The sequence below is a fragment of the Chiloscyllium plagiosum genome, unplaced genomic scaffold, assembly GCF_037043375.1.
Source record: "Chiloscyllium plagiosum isolate Xiang-an unplaced genomic scaffold, Cpla_swu_hap1 HiC_scaffold_14, whole genome shotgun sequence".
NCBI classification, from domain to species: domain Eukaryota; kingdom Metazoa; phylum Chordata; class Chondrichthyes; order Orectolobiformes; family Hemiscylliidae; genus Chiloscyllium; species Chiloscyllium plagiosum.
The window spans coordinates 29,523,013-29,546,297 of record NW_028270152.1 but is presented as its reverse complement, the minus strand read 5'-3'; the positions used below and the strand labels follow the sequence as shown (position 1 = coordinate 29,546,297).

At 41.0% G+C, this 23,285-nt stretch overlaps 1 long non-coding RNA gene and 1 other non-coding gene across 3 annotated transcripts in view; both read right to left on the bottom strand.

The window, feature by feature from the left end:
* The window catches only part of LOC148147944 (uncharacterized), a 55,721-nt gene that overhangs the window by 12,463 nt on the left and 19,973 nt on the right, over window positions 1-23,285 (bottom strand). Inside the window, exons 2-3 of one of the 2 annotated variants that reach the window (XR_015759389.1) lie at window positions 6,369-6,497; window positions 5,103-5,832 (exon numbers count right to left, since the gene is read on the bottom strand). This is a non-coding gene — a long non-coding RNA (uncharacterized LOC148147944). Of the gene's footprint in view, window positions 1-5,102; window positions 5,833-6,368; window positions 6,498-23,285 lie in introns of those variants that run through there. The other variant, XR_015759388.1, reaches the window with a different exon arrangement.
* Window positions 1,030-1,193, bottom strand: LOC122559278 (U1 spliceosomal RNA). The gene has a single exon (XR_006314381.1). It is a non-coding gene; the product is annotated as a U1 spliceosomal RNA (small nuclear RNA).

Here is a 23,285-nt window from a genome sequence, read left to right as displayed (position 1 = left end):
GCCCTCCTCTTGCAGACCAAAGCTGGGGAAAAATCCTGAAACAGCATTATCCTAGATCCCTTATATGTCATGGCCTGGGGATCTTTCCTGAGGGTTCTGGAGTCTTCCAGGAGCATTTGCTTTCCTCTTTAGCACTGAAGCCGGAACAGGACCGGGCGGGGGCGCTGCTCCGATCCGGGCCTGCGTATAGCAACCTGGTGGGCCCACTCAACCTGCACCTGGCCTGATCCAGCCTCCAGCTTCAACATCTGAGGAAGCCACTGCTCCAAAAACACTGCAAGCTGGCCTTCCTCTTCCCGTTCGGGAAGGTCCAGTAAACGAATATTTTCGTCAATGTGATCTTCTAAGGCCCGGACTCGCTGTTTGAGAGTCTGGACCCGACCCACGGCCGATTCTACAGCAGCCTCGGAGGTCGCGGCCTTTAGCTCCGCCCCTCTAACGCAATGATCGATTTTTTTCAATATCTCGGTCATGCTTTTGCAGCGGGACCAAGAGCGACTCCCACCTGCTTCTGGACCCCTCTATGAAGATGTTGATCTTCTCTTCCAGCTTGGTAATTACAGCAACAAGGCTCGCCACCATAGGTAAGTCCCCCAGGGCGGCTGTGGACGACTCTGCTGCAGCTGGGGGGGATGGGGGAGGGGTTCCTGCCTGCTGTGAGCCTTGGGCATTCTTTCCCTTAGTCGTTTTAACAAAGCACCAAACTACTCAAGTTTGATGCAAAAATGACTAACTGTATTGAATAGAAGTTTTTTAAACGATTTGGCAGGTGTGGTAGTGGCGGGCAGCCCACTTTGTCTGAGTCTTGGGCAGAGCACTACAGACTCAGACTTGCTGAGTGGCCGCCATCTTGGATCTCATACTTTAAGTTTAATCAAAAGGCATATTTCAAAAAATATATAATCAAGAAAAAACCCACTCTACTCACTGCTGCAGATTTTCTGTAGGCCACACTTAAAATATAGCAGAGACAAGTTGTAGCAGAACAGCACTGCCTACTGGAAAAGTGCAACTCCGATTCTGTCAATTGTTTGGAAAGCGCGAACGCAGTCCCCCACAATCACAAACTTTGCAGTTGAGTATCCCGCATTTGGGGATATTGCAGGCGTCAGCACACCCGAAGTGCAATGGGATAGCCTCACCTTGGCAGAACCACCTTATTGATCATGGTATCTCCCATGCCAGGTAAGTATCCACTTGTCTATTTCTGTGTTGTGAATTTCATTGTTTGTTAATTTTCCCAGATGCACTCGGATGTCCAGCGATACATGAATTCAAACAGCACAGGCAGTAACTGCGCAATTTCACTGCTCTGTCACTCTCTCCTGCACTGCCCTCACCATGCGTTTCCTTTGTCTGTACCTCTCCCTTTTAAAACTGCTGCTGTTTTGACTTTTTTTCTTCCAAAGATCCAAAACAATGCAACAGCATATAAAACAGTAATTGCTGCTCCTCAAATTTGAGAAAATCACCTCCAACACCTAAAATACCTTAAAAAAAGGAGCAGCCAGAAATGTTTCCTGTCCTCCATCTTGGATTACCCAGAATCCTCTTCAGTAAAGTGTTCGACAAAGTTCCTCATGGGAGACTGGTTAGCAAGGTTAGATCTCATGGAATACAAGAGAACTAGCCATTTGGATTCAGAACTGTCTTGATGGTAGAAGACAGAGGGTGATGATGGAGGGTTGCTTTTCAGACTGGAGGCCTGTGACCAGTGGAATGCCACAAGGATCAGTGCTGGGTCCACTATTTTTCATCATTTACATAAATGATTTAGAAGTGAACATAGGAGGTAGTGATAAACGGCTCCATTTCGGAATGGCAGGCAGTGACCAGTGGGGTACCGCAGGGATCAGTGCTGGGACTGCAGCTTTTTACAATATATATTAATGATATAGAAGATGGTATTAGTAATAACATTAGCAAATTTGCTGATGATACTAAGCTGGGTGGCAGGGTGAAACGTGATGAGGATGTTAGGAGATTACAGGGTGACCTGGACAGGTTAGGTGAATGGTCAGATGCGTGGCAGATGCAGTTTAATGTGTATAAATGTATGGTTATCCACGTTGGTGGCAAGAACAGGAAGGCAGATTACTACCTAAATGGAATCAATTTAGGTAAAGGGGCAATACAAAGAGATCTGGGTGTTCTTGTACACCAGTCAATGAAGGTAAGCATGCAGGTACAGCAGGTAGTGAAGAAGGCTAATAGCATGCTGGCCTTCATAACAAGAGGGATTGAGTATAGAAGCAAAGAGGCTCTTCTGCAGCTGTACAGGGCCCTGGTGAGACCACACCTGGAGTATTGTGTGCAGTTCTGGTCTTCAAATTTGAGGAAAGACATTCTGGCTATTGAGGGAGTGCAGCGTAGGTTCACAAGGTCAATTCCTGGAATGGCAGGACTACCTTACGCTGAAAGACTGGAGTGACTGGGCTTGTATACCCTTGACTTTAGAAGACTGAGAGGGGATCTGATTGAGACATATAAGATTATTAAAAGATTGGACACTCTGGAGGCAGGAAACATGTTTCCGCTGATGAGTGAGTGCCGAACCAGAGGACACAGCTTAAACATACGGGGTAGACCATTTAGGACAGAGATGAGAAGAAACTTCACCCAGACAGTGGTGGCTGTGTGGAATGCTCTGCCCCAGAGGGCAGTGGAGGCCCAGTCTCTGGATTTATTTAAAAAAGAGTTGGATAGAGCTCTCAAGGATAGTGGAATCAAGGGTTATGGAAATAAGGCAAGAACAGGATACTGATTAAGGATGATCAGCCATGATCATATTGAATGGTGATGCAGGCTCGAAGGGCAGAATGGCCTACTCCTGCACCTATTGTCTATTGAGGTATAGTTAGTAAGTTTGCAGATGATGCCAAAATTGGAGATATAGTCGACAGCGAAGAAGGTTACCGCAGAGTTCAATGGGATCTCGATAACATAGTCCAATGAGTTGAGGACTGGCAGATGGAGTTTAATTCAGATAAATGGGAGGTGCTACATTATGGAAAAGCAAATCAGAGCAGGATTATGCACTTAATGGTAACGTCCTGGGGAGTGTTGCTGAACAAAGAGATCTTGGAGTGCAGGTTCATTATTCCTTGAGAGTCGCAAGTAGATAGGATAGTGAAGAAGGCGTTTGGTACGCTTTCCTTTATTGGTCAGAGCACTGAGTATAGGAGTTGGGAGGTCATGTTGCGGCTGTACAGGACATTGTTAAGTCACTTTTGGAGTATTGCGTGAAATGCTGTTCTTCCTATCGGAAGGATGTTGTGAGACTTGAAATGGTTCAGAAAAGATTTACAAGGATGTTGCCAGGGTTGGAGGATTTGAGCTATAGCAAGAGGCTGAATCGGCTGGGGTTGTTTTCCCCGGAGCATCAGAGGCTGAGGGGTGACCTTATGGAGGTTTATAAAATCATGAGGGGCATGGATAGGATAAATAGGCAAGGTATTTTCCCTGGGATTGGGGATTCCCAAACTAGAAGTCATTGGTTTAGGGTGAGAGGGGAAAGATAGAAAAGGGACCTAAGGGGCAACTTTTTCACACAGAGGGTGGTGTGTGTATGAAATAAGCTGCCAGAGGAAGCGGTGGAGGCTAGTACAATTGCAACATTTAAAAGGCATTTGGATGGGTATATGAATAGGAAGAGTTTAGAGGAATACAAGCCAAGTGCTGGCAAATGGGACGAGATTAGATTAGGATATCTGATTGGCATGGATGAGTTGGACTGAAGGGTCTGTTTCTATGCTGTACATCTCTATGACAATATTTATTTCACCTTTTTTGCAACAAAACTTGCCTTTGGCAAAATATGTTAATCTTAAACGGATTAAATCTTGAGGTGCAACATGTATACATGGTCCCAGCACCCAAACTACCCTTAAGAAAGATTAGGCCAATTGAAAAGTGATGAAATGGTCCCAGCTTTCCATTCAGTATCTTTCTTTCTTCCCTTCTCAATATTATCCTTTGTTTTCGCAAGATTGCCAGGAGGAGTGACGAAAATTTGGAGAGGAAATGTATTTCAGAAACAGCTGATGTTGTCTTGGAAAGAGGGACAAAGGGACTTCTCTCAACCTATTCTGTAATTTCTTTGGGATACTTTCAGATCAAGGAAACAAAATCTACATTGATATTTGTTTCAAATTCATCATCATCCAGGCTTTGAATGTTGGGTTAATTCCATTAGAGTGGAGCCGGGAGAAGGAAAATTTGCATCTTCCATCAGCTGCCCACCATATATAACTCCAGCTGGGGCCGGAGAAAGGAACACAAATTAGCTTTAGTGCCCATCGGTTAAGCTCTGACAAATGGTCCAAAAGAATCTGGTTCCTCTGCTTTAATTAACCTCCTGCTGCAGAGTGGACGTGTGCTGACAGTGGCCGAGAGCTGGACAGAAATGGATCTGTGCTCATCTTAATGTAAACCTGCCGGCACTCACTGCACAAACAGTGGCTTAATGCAGCACTGATGGAGCTTAGCCCAGCATTGCTCAACACCAGGCGTTTGGGCGGGGACACCTTTGTTTTGGGAGTACCGTCACTCAACAGCTTTTCGTAGGCGGAGATTGTAATGGTAAATAAATACAGGCCAACGTTTGTGAGAAAGCAGTGTAAGTTTCCAGGTTCCATGTGCTAACTAATTGAAGTCAGGGTGACTGGCGACCTGCCCTTTCTGAAGTGCACTGCCTTTGTGGACAGTCTCCCCACTCCTTGTTGTTCATTCAGGTTTGTACGTCGCCTATTTCCCGACAAGGCTGAAAGCTTTGTCATTTTTTGTTTTGTCTGAAAAGCTGGCGGAGCGCCAGAAAATCTGTTTGAGTCAGACAGCGGCGGTAAAGGGACAAATCAAAGCACCGTCTGAGAACAGTCCCTGCTGCCCTGCTTACCCTCCCTCAACACTCTCTGTAATCATTAAACGTCTCAGCCTATATCGACAAATGATTAACTTCCAAGTGGCTTTCAGTGAGTTCCCCCACTGCTGTCTGCATTGAAACACTCCCGTTTCATCAAAGATTTTTGCTCTCAGGAATTAAGGAGCCCCCAAAACAGATGGCCATCTGCTGCTTAAAGTCTCAAACACTGATTGCGAGAACGAATGTTCATTATTTAGTGTTTTAATGAGTTAATAAAGGAGCGGACACGCCTGGATAATAAGAAGTTTTTGTTTGCCATTATAACCCTCGCATGTGCGAGGGTTACGATTCCGGGAACGCTTACTATTTTAATGATTAACACAGGGAAAAAAACTGTTTGTCCCTAGGCACAAGGCATTGCGACACCATTCCGTACACACACACAAAAAAATCACACCCTAAATACGTGATTCTTTACAAACATATCCTTAACACGTATAATAGAGGTCAAAGAATTGTGTAGTTTTGGGAAACAAATGATTCAGTAAACACAATACTGCAGAGGCATGATCGAAAAGGTTAACGAGGTCGGGCAGCAGCAGTTAAATGCAAGACACTCATTCGAGATTTGCATTGCCCTGTTCTCTTCAGTACTTATATAGCCGGGCTCTTGTTGGACCGAAAGAATGGAGACAATTTGACTGAAGCACAGCTGTAAACATTGTTTTTGCAGCAAACATCGTGTTCTGGGACATGGACGCTGCCTGAGTTCATACCTTGTTCCATTGGATGTAACGTCACACTAGAATGTTAGTCCACATTCTCCCCTGATGAATGCAGACGAATGGAAATGAGCTAAAGAATGCACAAACTTTTATATTTTGCGTTAATTAGTATCTTGAAACTCCATTTTTCTCATCTGTTATTGTAGATGTAATTCATTGTACGTCGCTGCATTTTTGCTCTTCTCTCTGCGAAAAAAATCAGATCGACTTTGGACAACTGAAGGTTTGCCTCACGGCACTGTGCGCTACAGTGTCAGATTGCAGGACCTGGTACAAACTGCAGCCCATCAATTAACACCTTCCCCAATAGGTGCGCCGGCTACATCGCTCCTACATAGACCTTTCCGTGGAGTTGAGTTCCTGGCACATCTGTCATCACCATGAAGTTCTGGGAACTTACCGCCGCTATGGCAATAATCTAACACTACAGCCAGTGAAGGCTGACAATTACAGTACAAGGTTCACTGATGATAGTAAAGAAAAATAATGGTTAAGAATTTATATAGCTGTTTTCACACCATTTGATGCCTCGAAGCAAATTCACACGTTCTAAAATAATGTGAGAAATGCAACAGGCGGTTTGAACACAGCTCATAATTTGATAATGCCAGATTCTGTTTTGTGATGTTAATTTAGGGATAAACATTGATAAGAACACTCATCTACCCAAGGATAACTAGCATGCTGTCCTTTAGAATAGTGCTATAAGGTCTTTTACTTACAGCAATCAGGTAGGTGGGGTTTCTGTTTAACATTTCCAAAAACACCTCTGTGATGGTGTAACTGGATCAGTTCTGCAAAGGAGCGTTCACATATATCTTTGTGGTCAGACTCTGGAGTTGGACTTGAACCTAGAATTTCAGAGACAAATACCCATTAAGCCACAGATTACAATCAAACACCAAATGATGCCATCACAAGAATTATTGTCTTGAAAGCAAGAAGGATGAAAAAGGAATTAATAAATTACCCGTGCTTCAACTCACTCATCAAAGATTATTGTTTTCTCATTCTATTTACATTGCAACATTCATGTCTGTCATTTAGACTGGTTCATATTTGGAATCCTGGTTTGAGCAGGTCGGGACAAGCATGAAGTATTACAGCCAGTACAGCTATTATATCAAAACCTTGTTCCCAACAAGTTAGCTAAGGTGAAAGATAAATTGTGTAACAGGTTTCATCAAGTTCGCCCACAAAATATGGATTCAGTGCCTAGTTCTTCAAGAGATTGTGGGAATATTTTCACAACAGGTATTGCAACAAATCACAAATATCTCAATGGCCTCACCCATCACAATCTCTGTACCCTTCTCTGGTGCAATAAGCTATTGTCTCCACCACCCCTCACCCAGTAAAACCTTGATCCTTTAACTCCAGTTATTGTAAAAACAGCAAAGAATTACTAAACAATTAATAAGAATGGGAAAAAAATATATGTATAAGAGTAAGATAGCTAAAAATATAAAAAATAGATAAGAAAAGTTTCTTAAAAGAGTTAATAAGTAAGTATTGGTCCTTGAGACAATAGGAGAAAGTGAGGACTGCAGATGCTGAAGATCAGAGCTGAAAAATGTGTTGCAGGAAAAGCGCAGCAGGTCAGGCAGCATCCAAGGAGCAGGAGAATTGATGTTTCGGGCATAAGCCCTTCTTCAGGAATGAGGAGGGTGTGCCAAGCAGGCTAAGATAAAAGGTAGGGAGGAGGGACTTGGGGAGGGGCATTGGAAATGCGATAGGTGAAAGGAGGTTAAGGTGAGGGTGATAGGCCGGAGAGGGGGTGGGGGCGGAGAGGTCGGGAAGAAGATTGCAGGTCAAGAAGGCGGTGCTGAGTCCGAGGGTTGGGACTGAGATAAGGTGGGGGGAGGGGAAATGAGAAAGTTGGAGAAATCTGCATTCATCTCTTGTGGTTGGAGGGTTCCAAGGCGAAAGATGAGGCGCTCTTCCTCCAGGCATCGTATTTCCATGGTCTGGTGATGGAGGAGGCCAAGGACCTGCATGTCCTTGGCGGAGTAGGAGGGGGAGTTTAAGTGTTCAGCCCCGGGGCTGTTGAGTTGGTTGGTGCGGGTTTCCCAGAGGTGTTCTCTGAAACGTTCCGCAAGTAGGCGGCCTGTTTCCCCAATATAGAGGAGGCCACATCGGGTGCAGCGGATGCAGTAAATGATGTGTGTGGAGGTGCAGGTGAATTTGTGACGGATATGGAAGGATCCCTTGGGACCTTGGAGGGAAGTGAGGGGGGAGGTGTGGGCGCAAGTTTTGCATTTCTTGCGGTTGCAGGGGAAGGTGCCAGGAGCGGAGGTTGGGTTGGTGGGGGATGTGAACCTGACGAGGGAGTCGCGGATGGAGTGGTCTTTCCGGAACGCTGATAGGGGAGGGGAGGGAAATATATCCTTACTGGTGGGGTTTGTTTGGAGGTGACGAAGGAGATACGATGAGGCACACCCTCCTCATTCTTGAAGAAGGGTTTATGCCCAAAACGTCGATTCTCCTGCTCCTTGGATGCTGCCTGACCTACTGCACTTTTCCAGCAACACATTTTTCAGCCTTGAGACAATAGGTCTAAGGAATTAGTGAAGAGATGGCAGGCAAATTGAGCAGATATTTTGCATCAGCCTTCATTATAACTAACAGCTGTAAATCAGGAATTGAATGGGAGGGAAGAACTCAAAATAATTATAAACCTTAGGGAAATAGTACTGAGTAAATTGTTGGAACTGCGAGTTGACAAGTCCCTATGCCCTGATGGATTTCATCCTAGGGTGTTAAAAGATGTAACTAGTGACATAGTTGATGGATTGGATTTAATTTATCAAAACTTATTAGATCCAGAAAAGGCTCCTTTAGATTGGAAAATATCAAATGTAATTTCTTTATTCAAAAAGGGAGGCAGGAAGCTACAGGCCAGTTAGCTTAACGGGGAAGATGTTAGGAGGGAAACCTTAATAGGGAAAATGTTAAAAGCTTTATTAAAAACATTTTAACAAGGCACTTGGGTAAGTTCAATATAATCAAGCAGAGCCAACATGGTTTTGTCAAAGGGAATACTGTTTAATATATTGGAGTTCTTCCAAGAAGTGGCTTGTACTGTAAGTGAAGGGTAACTAGTGGATGTATTGTACATAACTTTCCAGAAGCATTTGATAAAGTGTCACATCAAAGCTTATTGCAAAACATAGAAGCTTATAGTAAAGGGGATAGCATTGGTCTAGGTGGAAGATTGGTGGCTAGCAAAGAGCAGCAAGTAGGAATAAATTAGTCTATTTTCAGGCTAGCAACTTGTTACAAGTGGTGTGCCACAGGTGTTAGTGCTGGAGTCTCAACTCTTTAGAATTCATAATTTTTTTATTTTTAATTATATTTAAATATAAATGATTTGGATGAAGGATAGTGTGGTGGCTAAATTTGCTGATGACATAAAGATAGGAAAGTGAGTTGTGAATAGAACATAAGCATGTAAAGGGATATAGATTGTTAGGGGTATAGATAGTAAGTAAGAAGTAAATGGGCAAAGATCTGGAAAAATGGACTATGATGTGTGAATTGTCTATTTTGGTGAAAAGAATTAAACAAAACATATTATCTTAACAATGAAAGGTCGCAGCACTCAGATGCAGTGAGATCTGTCCGAGTGCATGAGTCACAAAAGATTAATATGCAGATACAGCAAGTAATCAGAAATTTAATAGAATGCTATGTTTTATTGCAAGAGGAATTGAATGCAAGAGTAGGGAGTTGTGCTTCAGTTGTACAGGGCATTGGTGAGACCACATCTGGAGGACTGTATGCTGTAATGGTTGTCATATTTACAAAAGGATATTAATGAATTCAAAGCAATTCCGAGAAGGTTTACTAGACCAATATCTGGACAGAGCAGATTGCCTTTTGATGAAAGGCTAGACTGGCTAGGTTGGAATTTAGAAAATCAGAGGTCACTTAATTGAAACATAAGATCCTGAAGGGACTTGACCAAGTGGATGTGAAAAGAATGTTTCCTCTTATGGCAGAATCTGGAACTTGAGGTTATAGTTTAAAAATAAAGGGGTCGCCCAATTAAGACAGATATGAGGAAAAATAATTTCTCTTGAGGGTTATGAATCTTTAGAATTCCCTTCCTTAAAAGGCAGCAGATGCAAAATCTTCAGGTATTTTTAAGGCAATGGCAGATAAATTCTTGATCACCAAAAGGATAAAAGACATACAGGAGTATACAGTTGAGGTTAGAATCAGATCAACCATGATCTTATTGAATAACGCATTTGACTTGAAGGGCTGAGTGGCTGGTTTTTGTTCTTTATTCATATGTTTGTATATTTCCCATCAATGATGCTTGTACCTATAGCCACACATATGCAAAACTTCTTCCTTTAAGTCATTCCTGAGAGTCTAAAATTGTTGGCCAAACCTTTAAGCAGTATCTGAGTATTTACTTCTTTGACTTGAAACTCCAGAATCACCGTCCCAGTTTTACCAAATTACCAAATCACCAAATCCCCATTGACCCAAAGCCCAGGACTCCTTTTCTGTGCTGGATATAAAATTATTCCATGGATGCTATTAGAAATCACAGTTACTTTTAACTTAGTACCTGCCAATTTTGCACCTTGACTAACATCCTGCAATGTGTTCTTGACTTTCAGAACTGAAAAATAAGTATGTAAATAATGATAATCATCACCAAATTAGAGTTTTTACAAAAATAATGACAACTTGGGAGTTTGATGAAAAAAATTACTGTTTCAAGTTTAAAAAATACAATACATAACATAAAAATGTAACTTGACTCACTTTGGGTTAGAACACCTGACAATGACATCTGTTGTACATGGCGTAACACCCTTGATTTAATAAAACATCACAACTTCTGACTCAGTGTGAGTAATGTCATAGGAAGTGTTTGAGACATTTCTGTTTTACTTCAAATATGTATATATTATTATATCATTCTTTTTAAAAATTGCAAGGGAAAATAATTTAGTCTGGCTTCCAAATTATTTACCTGAATGTTGGAAAATTCAGCAGGTACATTCTGTTCCCTTAAAGTGGAAACAGCATGGCCTGGCTCTTGCAATAGTAATAACAATGGAATTCGAATTCGACAGCAACTTCTAACATTCACATATGTTTACATGGAAGTCTAGACAGTGCTTTTGGTTGTCCAAAGCTTTTCCATCAGGGGCATGATTAAGGGGTCAGAGACTAAAATAAATAGGAATATCGAAGGTGAGAACTTCCAAGGTTATGCTCTTGGTCTCACTGTAAAAATCATTGAAAATGGTGCACCTTGTTTAGTTATGTTTATGAGATTTCTAATGGCATATCAAGTTACTGCCAAACAGCCTCACTGATCTTTGAGTAACTTTATATTTGTTTAATGACAATTTTCCTAACCGTGATTCAAACATTGACATAGTTATATTTTTTTTAAAGTTTGTTTATGATATTTTATTTTCCACAGTAATCCAAGATCAAGCCAAGTGCTGGAAAATGGGATTAGAATAGTTAGGTGGTTGTTTGTTGACTAGCATAGATGCAATGCATCGAAGGGCCTTTTTCTGTGCTGTCGATCTCAATGATTCTATGATTCTTATCCCATGTATGTTATATGTCCCAATCACTAGTGTTGATAACTTTGAAAATTTTAAATTAAAAGTGGGAGAATTTCTGTAGTTTTCACTTTTGAATTTGTTGTCTGTGAGAATATTTCTTGATAACATCAAGTCAGGGAAAGGGAACTGTGCCATAGTGATCACTAGGTCTTTGTTGACAGCTTCTTGTGAGGTCAGCGGTGAATGCCATTATTTCACCACAAACTGCAAACTCCAGCCCATTTTATAAAAAGTTTCAATTTAGCATCAATATCAAATGTTATATGTTGCTTTGCACAATGCTCCGATCCTGATAGAGAAGCATATTTTCTGACCTACTGTGAGCAACGCTGTAAAAGATCCATTCCTATGTTTTAAAAATAAAGAAATGTGAGTGTGATGTGATTTTAAAAAAAAGATGGAGTCAAGATTATCTTGTTCATTATTTGTAAGATGGCAATAAGCAACAGGTCAGAATTGTTTAGACTCTGTATCCATATGCACCTGCTCACTTGGCCAGCTGCATTCTTGTTTGTTCTTTATTTGTTTTGTTTCTTCATTTCTTCTTTTCTCTTTTATATCAAAGTTCTTCCTTTCCTCTGTTCTACAGCTGTAGTGGAGGAGCAATGTGGTGGATCTGGATTGATGTCCCTCGTGGCCATAGTGGCCATATTTTTACCAAAGGCTTCATTGCCATTGGTCCTGGTGTGTTCCTCCTGGCAGCAATGCAGTGTTTGGGTGGTGGCACCATGGTGATTCTGGTTCGTTATTGGCAGCGACATGGTTGCTTCGAGTGGCGACTAGTGGCGATGGCTTCAGCGTTGGTGAATTGGTGGGTCTGGTCTGTCCCACCTTGCTGTGTCAGTAATGCAGTGTCTTTAGTTTCGGCCTCACTGGCGACAGTGTGGTGGACACCGTCTGAAAATCCTTGTCTTGGTGATCTCAGGGGCAGCTTTGATGGCAGCATTCCCATAGCCACTTCAATAACCCAGGAGCTGTGGAGAAGTTTGAATAACTTATGAAATTCACAAATGTTTACATGGAGATCTAGAAGTTGCTGTTGGTTATTCAAACCTTTTCTATCAGGGGCATGATTAAGGCATCACAGATTAAAATCAGTTGGCAGTTCGAAAGTGAGAACTTCCAAACTTATGCTCTTGGTCTCAATGTAAAAACCATTGAAAATGTTGCACCTTGTTTAATGAATAAAATATGAACCTTTACTAACTTTATCTCAATTATTTCCTTTTGTAATTTCTGTCATTGAGGTGGTGCCAAATTGTGGCGACTTATGTACATCTCACTGTATTTTCATAAGTACAAGGGACAACAAATTAATATTGTATTCAATTCTTTATTTTTGTTGTAAAGACCAAGCAGGGAAATGTCCCATCCTAAATTGAACCCAGCTCCAGGTAAAACCTGACAAATTATCATGTGAACAAAGCATATGAATACGAAACTTAAAGGATTTGCTCAGTCCATTATATAAATAACAAGCAAATCCTACTTTATCCATTCCCTGCATCTCCCTGCATTACAACAGTGAAGAACAATTATGTGTTCCATTGGCTGGAGGGTAATTGGAACGTTATTAAGGTTGTCAAAGATGCTAAAGAAATTCGAGTCTTTTTCTTCACCTGACCCTCAACTGCCCTTTTCTTGAAAATTAGAAAATTATGAACACCAAAGAGCACCAGGAATTGAGCCACAGAACAAAGATGGGGAGAGAAGCCGGCAGAAAAAGAGATACATAGCAATTAATTAGAAAACAATATGTTTGGAACACCTTGCCAAGTATTCCTTCTTCTCTGTCTTTGTGCAGATGCCAAAAAAAACAATAATAAGCCAAACACAAGATATATCCTCAATCCTGCCAAAGGCATCCAGTGCTCCCAGTGAGGCCTTCTCTACATCAGTGAGACCAAATGTAAATGTAGGGAATGTTTTGCCGAGCATCTCAACCAGGCCCATAAGGGCCCGCTTGTCTTCCCGGTCACTGCCCATTTCAAGTCCCCTTCCCACTCCCTCTCCGACATGACCATCTCAACCGCCTCCATTGCCACAGTAAATCAGACCGCAAATTGGAGGAACAAATTTTATCTTCCACTTGGGCAGCCTACAGCCTGGAGGACTCAACATTGAGTTCTCCAATTTCAAATAACCACCCCATTCATCCCTCAACTCCCTTTCTAGTCCCGCTTCCTCCACCTACCGACCCTTCCTTCCAGCTACCAACTGGACTCACCCCTACCATTGACCAACCAGGTCGTACCCACTACCTGTATTCACCTATCACTACCTCACCATTCCATCCTCTCCCCATCCAAAACTGTACCCCCTCTCTTTATCTACAACATCCCCTACTCCCACCTCCATTCCTGAAGAAGGGTTATACTCAAAATGTCAACTTCTCCACCTTCTGATGCTACCTGGCTCTCTGTGCTCTTTCAGCCTCCTGCTTGTAAGCTCAGTCATCCACCTTCAGATACAATCCTAGCTTTAAAATTGGTGCAAGATGAAATAAATTCAAAGGTAATGGAATAAGACATACTTATTGACAATCATTCACAGGTATCACTAAAGAATGAATATTTACCAGTTCAATCGGTAAAGTGCCAACAAAGTTCCCAGAATGACTTTTAATAAAAATGGAATTTGACTTATTCAGTTATCAGTGGCCCTCATGTTAGCCTATCCCTAGCATAAACATCTCTATTATTGTATACAGCATATCTTCTGACTCATCACAAGTTGCCCCAGGGAAGTTTTCCATTATTATTGCAGTCAAAAAGACATCATTGCACAACGAGTGAATTAAATCACATCTGATCAATAATGTCAACAATAGACTTGTGTGGGGCTTTAATGTAGTTTGACCCATGGAATGATCTGTTTTGTGTGTTTTGAGTACTGTGTAATATCGTATGTACATAAAATTACATAATAGTACCACACAAAATAACAGAATTAATGAATTATTGATCAACCTACTTCACATTTAGTATTTTAAATAATAGGTAAGTTTTATCGAGCAATAGAAGTTAAAGGTTCAATATATAACAGCATTTCTTATATTGCAGCATTACAGTTGATGCCAATTTTAAAGTTAGTTATAGACTGTAGTGAGAAGAATTACGTAAAGAAGATCAAATAAAGGTTACAACAAAACTGGTTTGGAATCTCTTACAAGATTTATAGGGTAGTTTAACTGGTTCAGTCAATAGAACTCTATCCTGTAGTGCTTTGTTTCTTTTCTTCAGTTGTTGGCTTTACTAATCAAATTTTTATTTTGTTTTCCATTACTGTTATTGTCACACGTAGTGCTATATTGTGTGTCAGTAAATGTAGATTCCTGAGGTCCTTGAACTTTTTGTTTGTGATGCTTGCTTCCTAAGCCACTTCTACCTATTCCTGTTCGCTTAAGATTTGGCCTCTTGCTCCATCTTTTGGAAAGGAAATCCTGCAGTTCCAAACAAAGTAATATAAAAATATTTGCTGATGATATGTGGCTAGGCGATGATGCAAGCTGTGTGGAGGACACAAAGATGCCCTAGGAGGCTGAACTGAAAACAGCTAGGTGCAGCAATTAAATAGTGCTACTGACAGTATGTCTGCTGCTGGCTAGCTCACCCCGCATGATTTTCCATGCGACAAGTGTTGCAAAGTCAAAAGAGTGTATGGTCACTTTAAGACAGAAAGTGCTTTTCTGAATTTGGGGTATAGCAACGGCTGCCAGTGAGGGAAGCAGCTAGGAGATGGGCTAGTCTAAAATAGGTATATGTAACAATTGGCAATTAAATGGATACCTGAGTTTTGGTTGTGGTTTTGACAACAATTCAAATTTAACCAATTAATTTAAATTATGCCCAGGATATCAAAACCCAATTGAATTTGAATTTATTGGCAGCATCAGACCAATGAGCTGGTATGTTTAAAAAATGAGGGCATTTTGAAACTTGGTCAGAGCAACTGCCATCCAAAGAAAAAACACATCTTGCTCTCAAGGGAACCTCAGAAGGCACTATCTATTTTCAGTAAAAGCAGTAACAAGTAAGAGGCTGACCCAGGGAGAAGACAGCAGAGTCGAAAGGACAGAAAAAAGCAACAAGATTCGGAAAACTGAAAGGAAGACAACATAAGAGGCTGTGTGGACTTTGAGAGATTGAGTTGATTTAATGTTTAGTAATTATATTATTGCAGCAGCATTTTATTGAGTTGGGGTCAGTTAGTGATTTTTAAGAAAAAGGGGCCTTGGATTTGTCAATAGTTTTTGTTTCGTGTTCACTATTAGAGTTAGAAAAATAAGTTCTTATTTTTCTTTAAACAGAGGAAAGCAGGGGGGTTTTTCACTCAGACTTTTAGCAGATTACGGGGCAAAGCAAGCTTCTCTAGGTATTTTAGTTTTAATTAGCAGAGGGGTTTGACCTCCGCATTGTAACACGGGAAATATCGACAGGGGATACCACCTGTAGCTGAACTGAAACCTTTGTTGGCAATGAATGCCCACTTAAGGGCCTCATCTTGCCAACACTCTGTTTTAACAGGTGGTCATGATGTGGAGGTGCTGGTTTGGACTGGGGTGCCAAAGTTAAAAATCACACAACACCAGGTTATAGTCCAATTGGAAGTACTAGCTTTCAGAGCGCTACTCCTTCAGCAGGTAGCTAATGAAGGACCAGCGCTTCAAAACTAGTACTTTCAAATAAACCCGTTGGACTATAACCTGGTATGGTTTGATTTTTAACTTTAACAGGCAGTGGAAGAGGACTATGCCAGTGTCAAACCCTGCATTTATAACCCTGTGAGTTGCAGGTCAGTGGAAAGGTGTGTGTGCCTCTATCCCTGGCTCCCTCTGCCAATTGGAAACCCTTCTCCCACTGTTTTCCACCTAATATCCACCCTCCCTCACTGTCCTGAATAATACTCTGCCTGTCCCTAATCCCAGATGCTCCCAAAAGCCTGCCAAACTTACTCTGACAAGATCCCAGCCTTATATAGTTTTTAGGGCATCCTCTTTCTCCCAGGTTTCTTGCAATGCCAGCAGCATTTACCAAGTTTTGAGAAGATTTGTAGCTCAGGTTGACGTTTTGGATGGAGGTTTGCTCGCTGAGCTTGAAGGTTCATTTCCAGACATTTCATCACCCTACTAGGTAACATCTTCAGTTACCTAGTAGGGTGACTGAAGATGTTACCTAGTAGGGTGACAAAACGTTTGGAAATGAACCTGCAAACTCAGCAAGCAAACCTACATCCAGTGTTTGCCAAATTTCTGATTATCTGGGAGCTTCATAAAGTAGGAGGTTCTTCTGAAGAAATATAGAATATAGGAACAAGAGAAGGACGTTTGGCCCATTGAGCCTACTCCGCCATTTAATATAATCATACTCTTGGCACTCCAGTCCAACACCAGCACCTCCACATCATGACCACCTGTTAAAACAGAGTGTTGGCAAGATGAGGCCCTTAAGTGGGCATTCATTGCCAACAAAGGTGTCAGTTCAGCTACAGGTGGTATCCCCTGTCAATATTTCCCGTGTTATCTCAATGCCAGATTGCTGCTATCCCTACATTCCTACCAATCCCATATTCTTTGATTTTGCAGAAATGTGGGACATCAGCAAAAGCTTTATAAAAATTTAAACACAACACATCCATTGGTTCTACTAATTAAGTCCTAAAAAGACTCCAGTAAGTTTGTTACACACAATTTTCCTTTAATAGATTTTGTGTAATACTCTTGTTATTATTAATTGTTCCATTCTGACATCTTTTATAATAGACTCTGGCATTTTCCCTTCTATTGATGTTAGGCTAACAGGTCTGTAATTCCCAATTTTCTCTCTTCCTTCTATTTTTAAACAGTGAAGTTACTTTTGCTCCACCCCAGTCTGCTGGGACTATTTCAGAATCTGTGGAAGTTTGGAAAATAACAATTAATGCAACCATTATTTCCTGGGCTACATCTCTTAGACCCTATGGATTTATCAACTTTCAATCCTTCAAACAATACTAATTCCACTAACTCAAAGGCTGTTGCTTGAAAAAAATAAAGTGGGGTGATGAATGGCCAAGCAGTGGTGTTTTCTCCCTCAAAGTTTACAATGGGATGCAGTAAACCCACAGTCAGTGCATGGGTTAGGCCATTTAAGTGAATTAACAACAAAGTGGCAAATGGAGTAATATGTGGGGAAATGTGCAATTATTCACTTTTGTCTAAAGAATGGTAAAGCAGATTTTTTTTTAAAGAGTGTGCTAAACCAAAAGTGTTAGTAAATGGCACTCGACCCTTAATGAAAGGAAACTGGAGTACAAGAGGAAGGAATACTTTTTAAGCTTGCACTGGGCTTTGGTGAGACCATACCTGGAATGCAATTTTGCTCTCTATTTAAAGAAAAATATTCTTGCATTGAAGGCAGTAAAGCAAACGTTCAGAGGTTGGTCTCTGGGATGAGAAGGTTGTTCTAGACAGGAGGCTGAATAAATTGAGTCTACATTTTCTGGAGTTTGGAAGAATGGGAGTTGATCTAATTGAAACATTCCAGATTCTGAAGGGAATTGACTGGTAGATACTGAAATGATAGGTTGAGCAATCTAAAAACAATAAGTTAAAGTTCCAGAATAAGAGGCCAGTTATTTAAAACTGTGATGAGGGAAAGATTGCAAGGCTATGGAATTCTCAATCTCAGATGATTCTGGGTGCATCATCATTGACTACTTTTAAGGCTGAAATCTTTCAGCAAGTCAAGAGATTTGGGGAATGGACAGGAAAGTGGCATTGAGCCCAAGTTCAGCCAGGATCATACTGAATAGCAGAGCAGTATAGTTCTTTTCAGTTCCTATTTCTTTTATTCTTATGTCTCCCAGATCCCACAGCGAGACCTCAAAGGTGTGGGTGTGACAGCTGAAGGGCAGCTTCTTTGTTCCATTCATGCACTTGTTGAAGCCTCAGGAATGAATGTACAGTTCAGCCACTCTGACTCCAAATGGGATCCCTTTGACAGTTTGTGATTGGTGAGAAACCCAGAAGCAAGGATGTTAAAGCTAATTTTAAGAGCTATAGCAAAACCTGCTTCCATTTAAATGAATTCCTTATCCATTACCAGCTTCTTCTCTTTGTGTTAGGTCTGTCCAATTAAGATTCCACTCCTCGTTTAATTTCTCTTCATGCTACTACTACATCTGATGCAAATTAATCAAACAATTTGCAGTATTTCACAGACCAATGTCCATATGTTGAATCAGGCAGCAAAAGCCTTTCAGAGATTTACAAGGTTTTATTGTAAATCCCAAGTTTAGTACCAACACCAGTTTCCACCTTTCCCTCTGGATCCTTTACTATTCAGAAGCCAACTCTCTATAGGGGAGGTTCCCAGCTGTTGTTTTTCAAATAAACCCACTTCCAAGCGAACCAGTTACTCTATAACAAATATCAAAGAGCCCAGCTCTTAAATACAAAGTTCAGTGAGCACCATGTGTTCTCGATCAACACTGGAGCTATTCTGCTTTGCCATTAAGGAAACCTGTATTGCTAAGTCTGACATCAAGCCTTGGGTAACACCACTCTTCAGTTAATTCCCAAAGAACATAAAAGCATTGCTTGGGATGGCTTCATGATATGTTTCCCCTTTTGTGCAGGAATCATATCTTTGTTTGGATTCTTACCTGAAAACTCAGATTGGAAATGTGTTGAAAATTATGTCATGTTGATTAATACGATATATCATAAGAACATAATATGCCTGTGCCCCAAGGGCTTAGTGATATTATTAAACAATGTGCATGATGCTCTTCAGCAACAGATTGGGGCAGTTTTGTTACATACTGTAATAATACACCATGATTTATAGGAATATTATAAGAATTATATTACAAGAATTATATGTAAAAAATATTTGTATAAAGGAAAGGTCATAATCCTAATAGTACCATATAATTCTCTCTTTTTCAGATTTTGATAGAGCTTAGTGCAATTTTTGAGTCCTATGTTGTAGGAAAACAAACCTTTTAATTTATAGGGCATGAGATTATATAAGGAGAAAGTGAGGACAGCAGATGCTGGAGATCAGAGCTGAAAATGTGTTGCTGGAAAAGCACAGCAGGTCAGGCAGCATCCAAGGAGCAGGAGAATCGATGTTTCGGGCATGAGCCCTTCTTCCTGAAATGAAACATTTAATCCTTAATCTTGTATTGTTATTATTTGAAAATAATATTGAATGTCATTTGAAAATGTGACTAAGAATTTAAATGATTGATAAGAATACAGATATGAAAAGAATGGTGAATAAGGATCATCAAGCTAGCCCAAGTGCAAATACAACAAAACCATATACTATATACGATTCATCCTTTCCATAATCATGCAAAATATCAGAGGTAAAAATTATTCAAATGCGTAATCATACTGGTGTCTTCAGGGATGAAAATCTCTAGCAAATCGCTTCCCGCCTCCCTAAGGCAATCAAACAAAGCTGCAGGCGACTGAAGGAGGCTGGGTGATTTATCATCCCACTAACCAGCAATTAACTTTCTATAACTGGAAATGTCCTCTCCCATTGGGGACTTGTCATATTTCCTTTCTAAGAATTGCAGTGAATCTGTACTTAGTTGCTTTTACTAGGGAAGAAAGACTAGAAATTCTAAAAAAAAAATTCATTCCATCCAAATTGTTTGGCCAAAAGATTTTTCATGCATTATTCCTGCTCCTGTTCGTCTCAAATAACGTATCCAACTGGATTGAATATTACAATCAGCATTTTCAAAATATCGGCATAACCTTTGAAGCACTAACTCATAAATCTAGAGGGCATAGGTTTAGGGAGCGAGGGGAAAGATATAAAAGGGACCTAAGGGGCAACGTTTTCACACAGAGGGTGGTACGGGTATGGAATGAGCTGACAGAAGAAGTGGTGGAGGCTGGTATAATTACAGCATTTAAAAGGCATCCGGATGGGTGTATGAATAGGAAGGATTTAGAGGGCTACGGGCCAAGTGCCAGCAAATGGGACTAGATTAGTTTAGGATATTTGGTCGGCATAGATGAGTTGGACCAAAGGGTCTGTTTCTGTGCTGTACATCTCTATGACTCTATGACTCTATGACTCTATTCTAATAAGGAGGAGCCTTTGGGTACGTATAATTCTGGTTGCTATTGTCCCTATGTAAAATGTATATTTTCTCTATAACCTTGATAAATTTTGCCATTGAAGGAAACAAAAATTGATACAACAATACTCCAGACATATCAACACTTTACATAATTTACCTTTATTTCATAGTCTGAGCAACCTGAAAATATACAATGTAATTTAAAACTGTATTCACTTTCCTTGTGGCATCATAGACTTAGAGTCATGGAGCCCTGACTTAGTCCCATTTGCCAGCATTTGGTCCACTCCCTCTCAACCCTTCCTATTCATAGACCCATCCAAATGCCTTCCGACTGTTGTAATTGTACCTGCCTCCAACATTTCCTCTGGCAGCTCCTCGCATACACCCACCACCCTGTGTGTAAAAAAGTTCCCCTTAGATCCTTTTTAAATCTTTCCCCTCTCACCTTAAACCTACACCCGCTAGTTTTGGACTCTCCGACTTCTAGGAAAAATACCTTGGCTATTCACCCTATCTATGCCCCTCATGATTTCATAAACCTCGATAAGGTTATCCCTCAGCCTCTAACACTCCAGGGAAAATAGCATGAGCTTATTCAGCCTCTCCCCATAACTGAAACCCTCCATCCCAGCAATATCATTGTAAGTCTTTTCTGCACCCTTTCAAGTTTAACAACATCCTTCCTATAGAAGACTGAGCAGAATTATATACAGTATTCTAAAAGTGCTAAGTCCTGTATAGCCACAACATGACATAGCAACTACTAAACTCAATGTCCTAACCAATGAAAGCAAGCGTGCCAAACACCTTCTTTACCACCCTGTGTATCTATGACTTCACTTTCAAGGAGCTATGCACCTGCACCCCTAGGTCTCTTTGTTAGATAGCACTCCTCAGGGCCCTACCATTTTGGTTTGCCTTACAAAATGCACTATCTTACACTTGTCTAAACTAACCTCTATCTGCCATTGCTTCGTCCAATGTCTCATCTGATCAAGGTCCCATTATGCTGTGAGATAATCTTCTTCACAGCACACTTCACCATCAATTTTGGTGTTATCTGCAAACTTACAACCATAACTCCTATAATCACATCCAAATCATTTATATAAATGACAAAAAGTAGTGGACCCAATCCTTGTGGCACACCACTGGTCACATATCTCCAGTCTGAGAAACAACTCTCCCCCACCACCTTCTCTCTCCTACCTTCAAGCCAATTTTGTATCCAGTTGGCAAGCTCCCCCTGGATTCCATGTGATATAACCTTACTAACTAGTTTGCCATATGTCAAAACCTTTGCGGAAGACCTTCATATTGCATAAAGATTATTCAATGAGCTTTCAACTATTACTTAAAGTGTCTTTTGTAATCCATCATGTTTTGCGCATTATTGAAATGTGCCAGAAAAAAAAGAAAAAACTTTTTGAAAATTATTCCATGGGATGTAAATATCAACAGGAAAGCCAGCTTCTGGAGCCCAATGCTCATTGCCCTTGAGAAGGCAATGATGAGCCAGAAGCCCACAAGAGTATTCATAAAGGCACTTACACTGTGGGTTTTGCCAATTATTGAATCAGCAATTTATTTCATACAAAATCTTTTACGATCACAGAAAATCTCAAAGAACTTTGCAGTCAGTGAAATACTTTTGTAATTGAGTCACTGTTGTAAGATAGAAAACTTGCCAGTAAATTTGTGTACAGCAAGCTTCTACAAATAACAGTATGATCATGATTAGATGATCCTTTTCTTAGACATGCTGATTGAGGATAAATATTTGATAGGACTCTGGGGACTAATCCCCTTGTTCTTCTTCAAGATTGTGCCAGAGGATGTTTTACATCTGTGAGAGAAGGCAGTCGGGGTACAGAACTTAACACTGGATTGCAAGAAATAAGAGAAGGCTAGACCAAAAATACCTTCAACACTGCCTCACCATTCAATGCAGCTGTAACTGATATTCTGTGTCAAATCCAATTTTCTATCAGCTCTCCATACACCTTTTTACCCTGAGAGACCATAATCTGCGTCTTAGCCTTAAATATACTCAACAGTGGAGACAATCCCAATGAAACATAGCTCTCTCAGTGAAAAGGTTTCCCTTATCTCTATCAAACACAGATTCAAGGCAATTCATGGGACAGAAATCAAGCTTCTTTCCTTGTGGAGAGTCTGTTAGCTATTCAGTCTTACAGCTCCTTCCATGCACCAGACCCACTAAATCTCTCTTTACATTTACCCAGTCCAGTCATTAATCCGCCAACTCCAATTACCTACTTAACTACAGTCTTTTTCTCATTCTTGGGATATAGGTGTCACTGGCCAGCCAGCATTTATTGCCCATCCTTAGCCTCTTTTGAGAAGGTGGTGGTGAGCTACCTTCTTGAACCACTGAGTCCATGTTGAATGGTGACCCATGATGCCCTCAGGGAGGGAATTCCAAGATTTTGACCCAGTGACATTGAAGGAATGGTGATAACTTTCCAAGTCAGGAACCCACTGTGGAGAGTCCTTGACACTGATCCAACTCCCTCAGAGCCAGCTCTCAGAGTGAACAGAACCTCTGACACTCCTGTCAGCCAGGATTCCCTAATTGGACCAGGCTAACAGCCCCAATCAGGGAACTCCTGTGAGGTCCACCTAGCTGACCTCATTATAATCACTACATTCCTTCCTTCCCCTCTAAATCCAGGGACATAGACCTATTCCTTCTCTTGTAGCCTGTCCTGGTCCGTTTTTGCATCTGGTCCAGTTCCTCCAACTCAGCCTGAGATACAGGCGGTGAGTATTGGACCATAGGCTGTCTCTTGTGTCTGGAGAGTCTTGGAAGAAATTGATCCTCTTCTTCAGGTGGTAAAGGCATCAAGGCTGTGACATCCACTGCGTCCATCTCAGACTCCAAGGTTTGTTCAACGCTATTCAGTGGGGGAGAATCCATGGATC